The following is an 18387-nucleotide window of genomic DNA, read 5'->3' on the forward strand; positions in this document are numbered from 1 at the left end:
GGCCAATTCAATGTATCTCCAAAGGGTAGATGCAAGAAATCTGAAAAGAAATCTACTGTATATCCTCTGTTTTAGAAAGAATAAATGACCAATAAATGCCAACTGATGCAAACAGAAGTGGTGGGTGAAGGCAAAGATCTGACCACAATTTTAAGGCATGTTTAAGTGGAAAACCTCTTTAAATGCTCATGGAGGAACAGAGCAGTAGGGTGAATTTGTAAATATACCAAGTTTAAAGGGACCCTGTCAGCTGGTTTTGCTACCTTATCTGAAAGCAGCCTGATGTAGACAAAGAGAAGTAAAATCCAATGATGTATCACTTAGTCTACTGGGTGCAGCAGTTGTGACACAATCAGAGTTTTAGATTTAGCAATAAAGCAGAGCTAAGAAAGCTAACCCCGCCCACACAGTGAGACAGTGAGGTGCTTATCACAGAAGGGGGGTAGTCAGAACAGAGGGCATGCCCTGCTAAATCCTAGAAATTATAAGCTTCTGGTTCTAAAACAATCAGTGCAAGCAAATAAAACCACTGAGCTTGATAAGAGAGGCATTGCTGAAATCTGTGTTTTAACCCCTACCTCATGCGGTCTTCAAATTACACAGCAAAAACTTGCTGACAGATTAACTTTAAATGCCAAACTTTACTCTAAGTCTTAATCATATCATATTCTTTATTCTCCCAAAGGTCCAAGTATTCAAAGGAGAGAATCTCATTAACCCACCAGATGACATCAATAAAAGTTCACTTGTCATGCCATATGCCTCTGAAACTACGTTTCTTCTGACAGCTGACTTTCTTGGACGTGTCTTCACTGTGGTTCAAGAAGAAGGAGCTTTTAACTTCACAGCCAGTGAAGATGATGTATGAAAAACAATTGAATCTTTAGTTTAGGTTACAGAGATCAAAAATTCACTGGATTTTCTATATTTTCAAGCAAAATATCTAGTGTTTCTAAGGAAATGTCTTGATGATGTGACTTCCACAATTAATGCACTTGGGCTTTGACCTTTGGTCAAAAGTTCCCAAAAAGTTGCTGCAAATAGCTGCACTAACATCATCTTCATGAAGGGAGCACTCAGATGGACTAAATCTATAAATCCCAAATCAATAACACAGTATACAAGTAGCACTTGCTACTAGTTAGTTATTAAAATTCTCCAAATACTCCAGGACGTCAGCATATTCCATCCACAGGCTTTTTTATTTTCCAAGTCATCATACAAAAAAGGTTGTGATATTTTGGCTTACAATTAAGCCTTTATCAATTTGATAAAAGTTTAAAATGTTGTTGCAAAAAAAAATCCTCAAAAATTGATAAAAGCTTAAAGGAGTGGACTAAAACTAAAAATGTATTTTAAACCTAAATGTCTGTCTTTGTAATGGCACAATCTAATCTCTCTTCTAATACACCTTAATTACAAAGTATCTACGGTTCCCTCACGCTAACTGCTTTATTTTTTTTGTGTACTACTTCCTGTTTGAAGCTTCATTTGAGAATTCCAGGGCATGCTGGGATACTCAGACGAGTAGCCATCAGGTGGCAGAGGCTGAGGTCACTGGCGCAGACTCTGCCCATACCCTGAAACGAAGCATCATCAGTGACAGCTGTTTATGGGGCTGGGCTAGTCGCTGCTGTACTGAGCATGAGTCAGTTGTCAATTGGGATGAATTCTCAGTAGAATCTTGTCACTGTGCAATATGAACAGTGACAGTGCGCTCTCTTGCCTGCTCTGATGAGAAGTTATGAGCCAGCAAGAGAGCGCACTGACAGTGAGTATTGTAAGGAGAGAACATCAGAAAGTAGTAAAAAAAAATTAGATCATGACTAGTGTTGATCGAGCACTAAAATGCTCGGGTGCTCGAAGCTCGGGCCGAGCTCACCGTGATACTCATATTACAACTCTCCTGTTAGGTTTTTTTTAGTTTGCTGGTCACATGACCATTTTTGCCTATTTAATCCGGCTCCACCCTCCTGGCATTGCTGGACTTCATTGTATTTACTACTGTTGAGCTAGCTTGGTGCTCTGTTGCCGTTCTCTGTTAGTTTTGCTAGGTCTACTGACCTCTTTACTTTTTGTTGTGTGTTTGTCTTTGACTGCTACGATTTCTGCTAGGAGGTGTCCAACTTATCCCAGTCCCTAGTTCTTGTAGGGATTCCTCCCTCACATCTATAGGTCTTCGTACAGACTAGCCGAGGACTTTAGCGGGTCTGATCGCAGGATCAGGTTCCCCGTTACATCGTAGGGATCTAGTTTAGTTCTATTGTAGGGACAGATCTCCTGTCTTTCCTTAGTCTCTGTAGCAGATCATAACAACTCGGATGCTCGACTCGAGCAACGAGCCCAATGTTAGTCTATGGGAGACCCGAGCATTTTTGCGGTGGCACCCCCGGCAGTCTTTTAAAAGCCTAACAAGTGCCCAAAACAATGGTGACAGTGCTCAAATGACATGGGGACAGCATGGGGATCGCCCCAGGAAGCATTTCTGACCCCCAGATCACTGCTGTCAACAACGTGGTCAGAGGTATTAAGTAGTGTTGAGCCACCCCCGTAGTGTTCGAGTTCGGTTCGGTTCGTCGAACACCCGTGTGTTCGCCGAACTGTTCGTCGAACTGTTCGTCGAACACCTTCGAACACCGTTAAAACCAATGGCAGGCAAACAAAAACACATAGAAACACATAGAAAACACCTTCAAAGGTGTCCAAAAGCTGACAAACTGCTCAGAAGACACAACTAACACATGGAAAAGTGACAAGTACATATAGTCATGCGAAAAGAAAAGAGGTGGAGGAGTAAAAGGAGGGGGAGACACAGATATAGGCATGTCATGCCCTTCTAAAATCCAAAAAGTGAGAAGCCGACGCGGCCAGTCCGCTCCTGCCCGTGCCACCTCCGTGTCGCCGGGTTTGTGCCAGAGCCGCGGTGAACCCTGACGGCCAGCCCCCCTCTCCCAATGCTGGTGCCTGTCCACTGGTGGGTCGAGCGAGCCCCCCTGTGGTGAAGACAGCTCTAAGCTTTTTAATTTAAATTGTCTCTCTAATTTGAATGAATACACTTTAAATCCATTTACAAGGATCTATTGGAGGGCAAGTCTCATGCCAGCAGCCACGTAATTCCAGCTCCAGTAGCGTCCACTAAAGCTGCTGCAGTTAAAAAGCTTTTATAAGGATCGAGCTCGGCTGTCCACCGCAAGGCATCCTACTGCCAGTCTCAGCCCCTATGCCTTGGGGTGCCTCCTGATGCTCTTCACTGAGTATCCCGTGGTCCCGAAGCATTTCCTTTGAAAAAATTAAGTGTCCAAACTACAGGTGGTGTAGCTTGCTTAACAGCCGGGATAATCTGCTGACTAGCAGACACTGCTACTAGGCACAAAGTATTTCCTGGGCTAGATGCAGTTAAAAAATTGTAATTAGATACTCTCGTTGGATGCTGAGAAAGCATTCCATAGAGTCTCCTGGCACGCCATATATGATTCTCTTAAAAAGCTTGGGGTAGGGGTCTAGGGGACCCTTTTATAGCCAAAATCACGGCCCTGTATCGCAATACGTCACCTAGGCTGAAGATAAATGGAACTGTAGCACCCTGAGGGCTCGGTTGCTACAGAGGTATTGCACCTCACCCAGAGGTGTGATATCTCACTCTCAGGTAAGGATGGAGTGTGGATCAGGACCCGACACCTGCATGCATTACACCACATTGCCGTGGGGCAGGGCGACCAATATGCCCCTGAGATGGGCACGACAGTCCCTGTCCCTGGCTGGAGTGGGGGGAGGGAACACTGAGGAAGGGGAACCCTGTAGTGCAGGAGCAGGGAGGAAGCAGTTCCTGGGTGCATTGAGAAGGGAGTATAAAAGGTGGGCACCATCTTAGTTCAGTGCAGAGAAGTCTGAGCAGAAGTGACAGGGAGCAGGGGCTCTGCATGAGCTCTGCTCCGGAGGCGGGCCTAGTAACAGAGGCCCAGGCCTGGAAGAGGGAGAAGGAAGGAAGAGGAGCGGAGAAGGCTCCAGGAATGAGGAACGAAGGGATCCCAGGGGTGCGGACGGGCGAGTCGCCACCGCACGCCAGAATCCACCTGCGTGGAGGGGTCAGGCCAAAGGGGGAGACCGGTCCCCGAAACTAGTGGAGGCAGGAAACGACCCTCAGCTAGAAACTGGAGGCTGTGACATTTTATGTGGCGCAGCCCCTCGCTACACCCGCTAGGAAGGCACCACATAGGGTCAGGGAAACTGGCGCCAAGTTTACCAAGAAGAGGCCCGAGGCAGCCGGACAGAAGGGTTGGTAAGAAAGGCCAGACAAAGGACACACAAAGGGGGTCTTGTGAAGCGCTCCAAAGTTATCTGGGAGTTGTCTGAGCCCCTCACCTGGTGAGCACAGTACGACGTGGGCAGCCGTTACCTGCAGACGTGGTCTGGATAATAAGAACTGTGAGTAAAGGCCCTGGACTGCATCACTGACTCCATGTCGTTACTGCTGCTGCCCTGCACTATCACCCCCATCCTCCGCATACACTGCCCTGAGGCTATACTCCTCCCGTGGGGAGTTATGCTACGCTCTGCTGCACCCACAACACCAGCCTCAGCGGTCTGCCCTGCAGCGGCGGTTCACTCTGACCGCAATCCACGGGTGGCGTAGTCGGACATTTAAACATCAAAACCACATAAATAGTTCCACCACTGGTTTGACCGCCCTGAGCCACGGAACCGGGTCGCCGCCACGGAGACTACAACCACCAGCATCCACCAAAAAGGGTCCGGCTCCGGGTGTCCCAAGGCCCAGGGGGTGCATCAGAACATTTTCATCACCTTTCACAATCACCAATGGGACAAGGCAGGGATGTCCTCTGACCCCTCTCTTATACATCCTAGTGACGGAGCACCTGCTCTCATCAATTCGCCATAACCCCAATATTAGGTGGATTGAGGTGGGAGGCACCGAGTACAAGTGCTCTCTATTTGCTGATGATGTCCTAGTATATATCACTCAATCACATATATCCATCCATACTGTTATGGCTGAAATAGATCACTTTGTTACATGGTCAAATTTTAAAATCAATGCAGCGAAGTCTGAGGCCCTCGATCTCTCCCTCCCCAAATCCATACAGGATTCCATCCAGTCCAACTTTCCCTTTGCCTGGCCCTCACAGGATATCAAATACTTAGGAATTCTTATTCATAGAGACCTCTCCCATCTATGTTATCTTAATTTTGGGCCCTTTATTGAACAACTCCATACAGACCACGGTTGGCAAGTTAGAACTGTAAGATTCACTACGTGAACCACTGGTGTTTTGTGGAAAAGCACATGTACACTGTGTTCCAAATTATTATGCAAAAAGTGTTTAGGAGTGATAAGGGAAGAATTTGTTTGTTTGTCAGTTAAACTCATTGATGGTGATGTGTGTCAGGGCTCTTTATATCACTGTAAGCAATTGCAGACACCTGTGCTAATTAGTTTGGCAGGTGTGTCCAATGAAAGGCAAGACTACTTAAGAAGGCTGTCCCACATTATTAAGCAGCCTACATTTTCTGCCAAAATGGGAAAGAAAAAGGATGTGTCGGCTGCTGAGAAGCAACAAATTGTGGAGTGTTTAGGTCACGGCATGACTACAATCAACATTGTGCGATGATCAGGATGAAGTGTCTTGGCAATCAAGAAGTATGTAGCTGATTCACAGTACACACGTGTGCGTGCTGATAAGGGCAAATTGAGGACTCTTTCCTACAGGCAATTACGTCAGGTTAAAAGAGCAGCTGCAAAATAGCCTTGTCATAGCAGCAGACAAGTTTTTGAAGCTGCTGGTGCCTCCAACGTCCCCCGAACAACAAGATGCAGGGTCCTTCAGAGGTTTGCAGCTGTGCATACGCCATCCTGTCGACCTCCTCTATCCACTTCACACAAGCAGAAACGGCTCCAGTGGGCCAAACATTACATGAAGACTGATTTCAAAACTGTTTTGTTCACGGATGAGTGCCATGCAACGCTCGATGGTCCAGATGGATGGAGTGGAGGATGGCTGGTTGATGGACACCCCACGCAAACACGGCTACAGCGCCAACAAGGAGGAGGTGGAGTAATGTTTTGGGCTGGAATCATGGGGAGAGAGATTGTCGGCCCCTTTAGGATCCCTGAAGGGGTAAAGATGAACTCCGTAATGTATGTGGAGTTTCTCAAACAGCACTTCCTGCCATGGTTCAAGAAGAAGAACCGTGTATTCCACAGCAAGATCATTTTTATGCATGATAATGCACCATCTCATGCTGCACATAAAACATCTGCATCTCTGGCTGATATGGGCATAAAAGGGGACAAACTTATGGTGTGACCCCCATGCTCCCCTGACCTCTACCCCATTCAGAACCTCTGGAGCATCATCAAAAGGAGTGTCTATGATGGCGGGAGGCAGTTCACATCTAAGCAACAGCTCTGGGAGGGTATTCTGTCCTCATGCAAAACAATTGAAGCAGAAACCATCCAAAACCTGACAAATTCAATGGACGAGAGAGTTCAGAAGCTCCTTTCGAACAAGGGGTCCTATGTGAAAATGTAACATCACCTAGAATAAAGTTTTGAGTTGAAAACTGTTTGAATTCAGTTTCTAATAACCTGCTAATGCTTATAATTTCAAAAATGACCATTTTTTTGGTCTTTATTAAAATGAAAAGGTTGTTCGAAAAGTTTGGGGGATCTACGAGTGTGGCAACCCAGTAGTCAGGATTACTTCGAATTCTGACAATATGAGGGTCATGTTGCAGGTAGTGCAGCAAGAAGGCAATTATGTGTCTTGCGCATCTCGGAGCCCCAAAATTATTTTCCGGGCTAGATGCAGCTAAAAATTATTATTAATTTTAAATCTGGTGTAGCTTAGTATAGATGGCCTAATAGAATCAGTGCTGCACACTGCTACAAAGCCCAAATTATTTTCCAGCCAAGGTACAGATAAACATGATTAGTAATTTTAAATCTGGTGTAGCTTAGTATAGATGGCCTAATAGAATCAGTACTGCACACTGCTACAAAGCCCAAATTATTTTCCAGCCAAGATACAGATAAACATGATTAGTAATTTTAAATCTGGTGGAGCTTATAATAGATGGCCTAATAGAATCAGCGCTGCACACTGCTACAAAGCCCAAATTATTGTCCAGCCAAGATACAGATAAACATGATTAGTAAATTGAAAGCTTAAAACGGTTGGTGAGGTGATTTTAACCAATCATCAAGCTTTTACTCTCCCCAGGATGACACAGGGGTAGAAAAGTCGTTTCGGATCCATGATTTGTTCATCTTTATGAACGTAAGTCTGTCTACATTATCAGTGGAGAGCCGCATGCGCTTATCTGTCAGCACACCACCGGCAGCGCTGAACACACGTTCAGACAGAACGCTGGCTGCGGGGCATGACAAGATCTCCAAGGCGTAAGTGGCTAGCTCCGGCCATTTATCCAGATTGGAAGCCCAAAAGGAGTAAGGGTCCAGTGACACAGTCATGGCTTCAATGTTTACTTGGAGATACTCCTGTACCATCATCTCTAGGCGTTGACTATGTGTCAGACTTCTTGTCTCCTGTGGCCTTGCAAAGGATGGGCTAAAAAAGTGGTGAAATGATTCCGCAAAATTGATGTTACCAGCAGATACAGTGGTTCTGTTACGGTCTGAGTGCTGAACACTCGACGGTCCCACGGTTGGCAAGTTGGAACTGTGAGATTCACTACGTGCACCACTGGTGTTTTGTGGAAAAGCACATGTAAGATTCTGCAACAGTCTCTGCTGATACTCCTGCATGCGTGCATCCCTTTCTATGGCAGGAATAATTTCTGCAAATTTACTTTTGTACCGGGGATCTAACAGTGTGGCAACGCAGCAGTCAGGATTATTTCTAATTCTCATAATTCGAAGGTCATGTTGCAGGTAGTGCAGCAAGAAGGCACTCATGTGTGTTGCGCATCCAGGAGCACCAAGTCCCTGTTGTGTTGGTGGCGAGGTAACAATCATGCTTCCTTCCTCTGTCCTCTCCCCCCAACCTCGCACAACAGAAATGTGATCAAGGTCTCCCTCATCTGGTGAGTCTTCCATCAGTTCGTCCTCCACTTCTTCCTGGGCTCCTGCACCTTCCTCACTAGTTTGGCTGCTACCATGCGCCCTGATAAAACCATCTCCCCCACCCTCACATGCCTGCCGCCTTGGTGCTGCCGACCGTCTGGACCTTGCAGATGTTAGCCCTTCCGCATACAACTCCTCCTACTCTACTTCCTCCACCTCCTCTTGTGCCACCACCGAATTCTGTTTAACATGTGCTCCAGCATGTAAATCACCAGAATAGTCATGCTGATAATGGCATCGTCAGCACTAAACATCTTTGTCGCCATTTCAAAACTGTGCAGAAGGGTGCATAGGTCCCTGATCTGAGACCACTCCTCCAGCGTGATTTGCCCCACCTCTGGATCTCGTTGGCCCAGGCTATACGTCAGAACGTATTGCACCAGGGCTTGTCGGTGCTGCCACAGTCGCTGCAACATGTGCAGAGTTGAATTCCACCGGGTAGGCACATCGCATTTTAGACGGTGAAGTGGCAGGCCCAACGACTTCTGTAGAGATGTAAGTCGCTGAGCTGCGGGATGCGAACGGCGGAAGTGAGCACACAGCGACCGTGCCCTCTGCAGAAGGCCATCTAGTCTGGGATAGTGGGCTAAAAATTGCTGGACAACCAGGTTCAACACGTGAGCCATACAAGGCACGTGTGTGACATTGCCCCGGCGAAGGGCCGCACCCAGGTTTGCAGCATTGTCGCACACGGCCTTCCCTGGTTTCAGGTCCAGTGGAGACAACCATTCATGAAATTGGTTCTCCAGAGCTGACCACAACTCCTCAGCTGTGTGACTCACATTTCCCAGACATTTCAAAGTAAAAACTGCCTGATGACGTTGAGCCCTACTGCCAGCATAGTAAGGAGGTGTGCAGGATCCCATCTGCGCAGTTAGAAAGCTGGTGGCATGACCAGACAGGCTTTGGGTGCAGGTGGAGGACCGAGAGGAGGTTGAGGAGGCAAAAGCAGTGGAGGAACATCGAGATAAAGAGGATTGACGCACAACTCGTGGGGACGGCAAGACTTGGACAGCAGCCCCTTGTCCTGCTGTCACCATAGTTACCCAGTGCCCAGTCAGCGACATGTAGCGCCCCTGTCCATGCCTACTCGTCCAAGTGTCTGTGGTGAAATGCACCCTGTCACATACAGAGTTTCTCAAAGAAGCGGTGATGTTGTGTGCGACATGCTGGTGGAGCGCAGGCACACCTTTCTTTGAGAAGTAGTGCCGACTGGGCATCTGGTACTGGGGCACTGCGACGGACATAAGGTCTCGAAAATCCTCTGTGTCCACCAGGCGGAAAGGCACCATTTCTGTAGCCAAGAGCTTGCAGATGGTGAAATTCAACCTCTTAGCTTTCTCATAGCTAGGAGGAAATGGTCTTTTACTTGTCCACATCTGAGGGACCGAGGGCTGGCTATTGTGCTTAGACGGGGTTGATAAGGGTGTCCCCGGCAAACTGCCGGTCTGTGAGGAAGATGCAGGCGGACATGTTAGGTTGCCTTGATCCAAAGGTGGTGCTATCGATGTCGGACAGCGCTCAACACCAGCTGGTGTTACCACCTCCAAAGAATATGATGACCTGCCAATCACGCTGGCTGTTGCGGGTAAAGAGGTGGCAGGTCTGCGCCCCAAAACAGGTGTGACTGCTGTCCCCCCAGTCACAGAGGATGAAGAGGCCGCGGATGCACAAGATATGGCAGACGGCGGTTGGCCCGGCCGGCTAGGCTGCATTGTAGCACAGTGAGATTCCCACTGCAACTTATGCTTCATGTCCATGTGCCGGTTCATGCATGAAGTACTCAAACTATGTATTTTTTGGCCTCTACTTAGCTTTTGCTGACAAATGTTACAGATAACACGAGTTGGGTCATCGTTATCGATCTGAAAAAATGCCCAGGCTATGCAAGGCTTAGCACCCATGCGACCTGAAGAGCCACCACAACTTGTGGTGAGAGACAGAGTTGTGTTTGAGGATGCAGTTGTTGACGTGCTTCCAGTACTACGTCTCTGTCCAGGAAGGCGCAACCTGACCTCGTCGTCACTAGCATCCTCCTCCACCTCCTCTGCTGACCTCATCTCTTGGCTGACTGTGGGTTGACAGTAAGTGGGATCTCCAACCTCATCATCATCACCCTGTGCATTATCACACCCGTCGTCCTCAGAGCCAACCTGTTCCTGCCCTGACAAAAAACTAAAGTTGTCGCTCCAATCAGGCATTTGAGTCTCATCATCGTCTTCCTCATTGTCTCCACCAACAGGAGTTACAGTTTGGGAATGAGGGTCTACATTATGGTCAGAACCTTTTGCGTCTGGTCCTGGATCCGACTCATAAAGATTCTGGGCATCAGTGCAGATCATTTCCTTGTCTGGATTCACAGAAGCGCTGGAGTGCTAGATGCAGAAAAAAATTATATTCAGTTTGCAACCTGATGGAGGTCAGTATAGATGGACTAATAGAACAAGTCCCACACACTGCTAGAAGCCCAAATATTTTTTCAGAGCTAGATGCAGAAAAAAATTATATTCAATTTGCAACCTGATGGAGGTTAGTATAGATGGACTAATAGAATGATGCTATGCCCAAAAGATTTTACTTCACTAGGTGCAGTAAAAAAATTGGTATTCTATACACAGGTGTTATATCTTGCAACACAGATAGGCTACTCCACTGACTAACACACTCTGCAATAGGCCAAAAAGGATTAGCTTTGCTAGATTCAGCCAAATGCTGTGAAAAAAACTTGCACAGCACTGGCACATACCTGCCTGGCAAAAACTGATAGGAACTGATGTAACCTAGTCCTGAAAAGGACTGCAATTACAATTAGTCTTTACTCCCACAAGCTATCTATTTAAGAGCACAGACCTGCCTGATAAAAGTCGTAGGAAATGCTGTAACCTAGTCCTTAAAAGGACTGCAATCACAACTATTCCCTACTCCCAAGCTATCTGTAGATTTGTGCGAAAATTGGCTTGAAATTAACAAGGTATAGCGCACACAGCAACAGCGGTGCCGTCTAACACGCAGCTGCAGCAGTGAGAAAATGGTGGCGACGGAGAAAATGTCTGGGTCTTATAGGGCAAGGACATGTGACATACACTGCCAATGACACATGCCCTTGCTTGTGTGAAAAAAAGCACTTCGCTCCGTGTGTGCCCTGCTGATAGGCTGACAGATTGCACCTCCCCACTGTAAATGCGGGAAAGAGAAAAAAAAATGGAGATCTTCATTATTCCTGCAGAGATCCATCCCCTGCCCCTCCCCCCGCCCCTCTGTACACTCAAACTGCGTATTAACATTAATTTTCATCATTACTGAGAAAAAAATCCAGTTATGATTTTTGGTGCACGAACAGTTATCGAACATAACCTCGAACAGCCGAATTTTTCTCAAATCGTTCGTGTTCGCCGAACGGCTCGAACACCGCCCAAAACAGGTCGAATTTGAGATTGGCGAACAGTTCGAGTCGAACAACGCTCATCTCTAGTATTAAGCCACTTTTACGGGCTCACAATAAAACGTTCAAAAACGAAACTGAAACTTTTTTCCTGTGAAATATGTTAAGGAATTTCTTTTCCAGGGTAAAGACTTGTGTATAAGGTAAAATAAATAACCAAAAACAAAAATACTCCTCCACACCTTGGGCTATGTTCACAAGTAGCATTTTTTTATGCGTTTTTGCACTTTTGTATTGCTTTCAACTGTGACAAATGCATTCACCGGAAAATGTCATTTTAACATTTTACAACCTTATCTGGCCATGTGCTGTGTGACACATGCATGAAGTGCTGAAAAGACATGGGAACAGCATGGGGAAGACCCCTGGAAGCATCTCTGACACCCAGGTCACTGTCTAAAAGTGTGCCCATCATAAGTGATCCTTGCCGCATCAGAAGATGCAGACTTTCAACTATCCCCGTGCAAGTTGTAGTCCCAGGGAAGTGTTCAATTGTACCTCCCCCATTCCTTGCAATACAAGCACAAGTTTGCAGCCTGCCACCCACCCATCCCCAGGCTGCAATACTATACTGCTTGCTTGCACTTGAAATTGGGCCTTTTAGGCATGTGGAGGAGGAATCTTGCCACCACGTCATGGCTGCGTTGGCGGCCTGGAATCCATACTCAGTCCCCAGCCGCCCGGCGGCCGGGTGTCCATGCTCGGTTCCCAGCCGCCCCGCGGCCGGGTGTCAACACACGGTTCCCAGCCGCCTGGGGGCAGCCGGGTGTCCATAAACGGTCCCCAGCCGCCCCTATTTCTCCTTGGAACATCCCCCCACACACTTTTCTTAGCCTGGCCTGCTTTAGGGCTGCATTGGACGAGCCCACCAGAGAACCAGACTCCTCCGGTGGGCCCTGGCTTCTCCATCAGGGGAGTTGAGAGTGCCAAGGTGAGGAGCATGATGATGATGACAGAAGTTAGCATCTGCTTTGTTTTCTTTTAATGCAAGTGTAAGTGTGCAGCCTGCCACCCACCCACCCCCAGACTGCAATGCCATACTGCTAGCTTGCACTTGAAATGGGGCCTTTCAGTTTGGAGGAGGCCGAAGCTGGCCACTACCTCATGGCTGCTTCAGCGAGGTATCCATACTCAGTCCCCAGCCGCCCCTATTTGTCCTGGTGTGCCTTATACATAAGATTAAGCGCGTATACGAAAACATTACCTGTGCCCTCCCCAGTGCATTTAGTGGGAAGGAGAGGCTATTCCGCTGTAGTGTGTGCATGCCAAACCCCTGTTCATGGTACATGTGAAGATGCCTCCCACCCTGCACCTGTCGTTGCAGACTTGCAACTATCCCCGTTCAAGTCCTTGTCCCAGGGCAGTGTTCATTTGTACCTCTCCCATTCCTTGCAATGCAAGCGTAAGTATGCTGCCTGCCACCCACCCACCCCCAGAATGCAAAACCATACTGCTTGCTTGCTTGCACTTGAAATTGGGCCTTTTAGGCATGTGGAGGCGGAATCTGGCCACCACGTCATGGATGCGTTGGCGGCCTGGAATCCATACTCAGTCCCCATCCGCCCGGTGGCCGGGTGTCCATGCTCGGTCCCCAGCCGCCCCCCGGCCGGGTGTCCACACACGGTTCCCAGCCACCCCTATTTGTCCCGGTAACCTTTCCCACACTTTTCTTAGCCTGGCCTGCTTTGGGGCAGCATTGGCCGAGCCCACCAGACAACCAGACTCCTCCGGTGGGCCCTGTCTTCTCCATCAGGGGAGTTGAGAGTGCCAAGGTGAGGAGCATGATGAGGATGATAGAAGTAAGCATCTGCTTTGTTTTCTTGGAATGCAAGCGCATGTATGTAGTAGCGGCTAGGCCTGAGGTGGTCAGCGTTTTGGCGCATATCCTACCTCCTCCGAGGATTGCTGGATGTTTTCCTGCTACAATTCAAGTTCTATGACTCCCGTTAAAACAAAGCTTCAGGTGATAAATGATGGATGAGGTGGTGGCAAAGGAGAAAGAGCAGGAGGAACAGGGACCATTCACATCAATATCAGGCCAGTCAACCAGATATGTCTTGTAGGATATGTTTCTGTAACAAAAGGAGCGGTTCGGCTACACAGTTATAGGGCATACAGTGAGTGCAATGCCTACCAAAAATTTTGAGGCACTCCAATGCCCCTTGGAAATTACATGGAGGTCAGAGGGCCTTAACTAAACCTTTTTTTCCATTTATAGCAACTGGGTGCACTGTGCACTGTTGGCCTAAGCAGTGAATGGAAGGCTTTCCAAAAATTATGAGGAACTGCAATGCCTCATACAAGAGCCATGCAGTACAGCATATTACAAACATAAGTCCCATTATTGGGGAGTGGGTTTCCCATAGTATTTGCTTATGCCTTCCAAGCAAAAGCTTCCAAAAATTAGGACGGAGCAACTTGCAATGCCCCTTACAAGAACCATGCAGTACAGCGCAGTACAAACATAAGTCCCATTATTGTGGAGTGGGTCTCCCATAGGATTTGCTTAAGCCTTCCAAGCAAAAGCTTCCAAAAATTAGGACGGAGCAACTTGCAATGCCCCTTACAAGCACCATGCAGTACAGCATATTACAAACATAAGTCCCATTATTGGGGAGTGGGTCTCACATAGGATTTGCTTATGCCTTCCAAGCAAAAGCTTCTAAAAATTAGGACGGAGCAACTTGCAATGCCCCTTACAAGAACCATGCAGTACAGCATATTACAAACATAAGTCCCATTATTGCGGAGTGGTTCTCCCATAGGATTTGCTTATGCCTTCCAAGCAAAAGCTTTCAAAAATTAGGACGGAGCAACTTGCAATGCCCCTTACAAGAACTATGCAGTACAGCATACAGTGATATGAAAAAGTTTGGGCACCCCTATTAATCTTAAGCTTAATGTTTTATAAAAATTGGTGTTTTTGCAACAGTTATTTCAGTTTGATATATGTAATAACTGTTGGACACAGTAATGTTTCTGCCTTGAAATGAGGTTTATTGTACTAACAGAAAATGTGCAATCTGCATTCAAACAAAATTTGACAGGTGCATAAGTATGGGCACCTCACCAGAAAAGTGACATTAATATTTAGTAGATCCTCCTTTGCAAAAATAACAGCCTCTAGTCGCTTCCTGTAGCTTTTAATGAGTTCCTGGATCCTGGATGAAGGTATTTTTGACCATTCCTCTTTACAAAACAATTCCAGTTCAGTTAAGTTTGATGGTCGCCGAGCATGGACAGCCCTCTTCAAATGATCCCACAGATGTTCAATGATATTCAGGTCAGGGGACTGGGATGGCCATTCCAGAACATTGTAATTGTTCCTCTGCATGAATGCTTGAGTAGATTTGGAGCGGTGTTTTGGATCATTGTCTTGCTGAAAGATCCATCCCCTGCGTAACTTCAACTTTGTCACTGATTCTTGAACATTATTGTCAAGAATCTGCTGATACTGAGTGGAATCCATGCGTCCCTCAACTTTAACAAGATTCCCGGTGCTGGCATTGGCCACACAGCCCCAAAGCATGATGGAACCTCCACCAAATTTTACTGTGGGTAGCAAGTGTTTTTCTTGGAATGCTGTGTTTTTTCGCCGCCATGCATAACGCCTTTTTGTATGACTAAACAACTCAATCTTGGTTTCATCAGTCCACAGGACCTTCTTCCAAAAAGAAATTGGCTTCTCCAAATGTGCTTTTGCATACCTCAGCCGACTCGGTTTGTGGCGTGCTTGCAGAAACGTTTTTTTCGCATCACTCTCCCATACAGCTTCTCCTTGTGCAAAGTGCGTTGTATAGTTGACCGATGCACAGTGACACCATCTGAAGCAAGTTGATGCTGCAGCTCTCTGGAGGTGGTCTGAGGATTGTCCTTGACTGATCTCACCATTCTTCTTCTCTGCCTTTCTGATGTTTTTCTTGGCCTGCCACTTCTGGCCTTAACAAGAACTGTCCCTGTGTTCTTCCATTTCCTTACTATGTTCCTCACAGTGGAAACTGACAGGTTAAATCTCTGAGACAGCTTTTTGTATCCTTCCCCTGAACAACTATGTTGAATAATCTTTGTTTTCAGATCATTTGACAGTTGTTTTGAGGAGCCCATGATGCCACTCTTCAGAGGAGATTCAAACAGGAGAACAACTTGCAAGTGGCCACTTTAAGTAGCTTTTCTCATGATTGCATACACCTGACTATGAAGTTCAAAGCTCAATGAGGTTACAAAACCAAAAAAAGAGCTTTAGTAAGTCAGTAAAAAGGAGGTAGGAGTATTTAAAACAAGAAAATGATAACGGTGCCCATACTTATGCACCTGTCAAATTTTGTTTGAATGCAGATTGCACATTTTCTGTTAGTACAATAAACCTCATTTCAAGGCAGAAACATTACTGTGTCCAACAGTTATTACATATATCAAACTGAAATAGCTGTTGCAAAAACACCAATTTTTATAAAACATTAAGCTTAAGATTAATAGGGGTGCCCAAACTTTTTCATATAACTGTATTACAAACATAAGTCCCATTATTGGGGAGTCGGTCTCCCATAGGATTTTCTTATGCCTTCCAAGCAAAAGCTTCCAAAAATTAGGACGGAGCAACTTGCAATGCCCCTTACAAGAACCATGCAGTACAGCATATTACAAACATAAGTCCCATTATTGCGGAGTGGGTCTCCCATAGGATTTGCTTATGCCTTCCAAGCAAAAGCTGACAAAAATAAGGACGGAGGAACTTGCAATGCTGGCACCCTGGTGGTATAGTGGTGGTGGAGGCTGAGGATAAGGAGAAGAACATAAAACAGCCGAAATGAGGAAGTGTATACCCATGTGTGGATGTGAAGCTGTGCATGTGAATACACCTCCCGAAATAACACAGTGGATTTGACTTTATGTTACTCTGCTGTCATTTGGTGGTGATGAGAAGTCTGGCCCAATCCAGCCCTTGTTCATTTTGATAAGGGTCAGCTTGTCAGCATTGTCAGTTGACAGGCGAGTGCGCTTATCAGTTATAATTCTCCCAGCGGCACTAAAAACACGCTCCGATAACACGCTAGCGGCAGGGCAGGCCAGGACCTCCAAGGCGTACAGAGCGAGTTCATTCCAAGTGTCTAGCTTGGATACCCAATAATTAAAAGGCACAGAGGAATCACGGAGGATGCTGGTACGGTCGGCAAGGTACTCCCTCACCATCTTTTGAAACTTTCCACTCCTTGTGAGAGTACCCCGCGCCTCAGGGCCTGTAAGCTGGGCGGGTGTCAGAAATCTGTCCCAGAACGTTGACAGTGTTCCCCTGCCTCTGCTGGATTGGAGTTGCATCTCTCACCTGTACGCCTTGGTTGGGCAACGAACTGTGACCTCTGCCGCTAGCTTGTTCAGATGGGAATTTTTTAAGAGTTCTGCAGCAAGGGCCTTCTGATACTGCCCCATTTTTGTAGACCTCTCCACCTCAGGAATAAGAGAGTGAAAGTTCCCCTTGTAGCGGGGGTCTAAAAGTGTCACCAACCAGTAATGACTGTCACCCAACATTTTGACAATGCGAGGGTCACGGTTAAGGCAGCGTAACATAAAGTCAGCCATGCGTGCCAGACTGGTAACGGGCAAGATTTAAGTGTCCTCACCAAGATGACGACTGACCATGCTCTCCTCCTCCTCCTACTCCCCCCTGTCCTCAGGCCACCCACGCTGAACCGATGGTATGACACTTGTACAGATACTACCGTCTACAGCGCATGATAGCAGCTCCTGTTCTTCCTCCTCCTCCTCCTCCTCTCCCTCATTGTCCACCAATGCACATTGGGATGAGATGAGGCTGGGCTGTGTGTAATCGCCCACTATGGCTTCTTGATCCATCTCATCATACTCTGGCGGCAATGCCTCCTCTTTAATTCTCTGCAGAGAGCGTTGCAAAAGACAGACAAGTGGGATGCTGACACTAATGATGGCGTCATCGCCAGTCACCATCTTGGTGGCCTCCTCAAAGTTTGCCAGGTGGTACATATGTCAGACACCAGGTCCACTTCTGAGGTCTTATGTGTGGAGTCTGACCTGAATATCGATGGCCTTGTTGCATCTGGTACTCCACAACTGCTCTCTTCTGCTCACAAATCCTTTGCAACATGTGGAGGGTAGAGTTCCAACGTGTTGGGACATCACACACCAGTCAGTGTGACGGAAGCTGCAAACGCTGCTGCAACACAGCAAGGGCGGCGGAAGCTGTAGGCGACTTGCGAAAATGAACTGACAGGCGGCGTACTTTCACGAGCAGATCTGGCAACTCGGGGTACGATTTAAGAAACCGCTGAACCACGAGGTTAAGTACATGAGCCAGGCATGGTACGTGTGTGATCTCACCTCGCCTCAGAGCCGCCACCAGGTTACGGCCATTGTCACACACGACCATGCCGGGATGTAGGTTCAGCGGTCTCAGCCACAGATCTGCCTGCTCTTTCACAGTTGTCCACAACTCACAAGCAGTGTGAGGTTTATCACCTAAGCTTATGAGTTTCAGCACAGCCTGTTGCCGCTTGGCAGAGGCAGTACTGCAGTGCTTCCAGCTTGTAACTGATGTGGTGATATCTGAGATGGAGGCTGAACATGAGGAGGAGGAGGATGATGCGCAAGAGCTATACACTGTGTGGACAACTATGACTGACATAGGGCCCGCAATCCTCGGTGTGGGGAGGACGTGTTCCGTCCCAAGGTCCGACTGGGTCCCGGCTTCCACTATGTTTACCCAGTGTGCCATCAGAGAGATGTACCGTCCCTGGCCACAAGCACTTGTCCACGTGTCCGTTGTCAGGTGGACTCTCCCAGTAACTGCATTGTTGAGGGCACGGCAGAT

Source organism: Phyllobates terribilis, unplaced genomic scaffold, assembly GCF_046119375.1.
Source record: "Phyllobates terribilis strain yellow unplaced genomic scaffold, ASM4611937v1 Scaffold_5__5_contigs__length_657084704, whole genome shotgun sequence".
NCBI classification, from domain to species: domain Eukaryota; kingdom Metazoa; phylum Chordata; class Amphibia; order Anura; family Dendrobatidae; genus Phyllobates; species Phyllobates terribilis.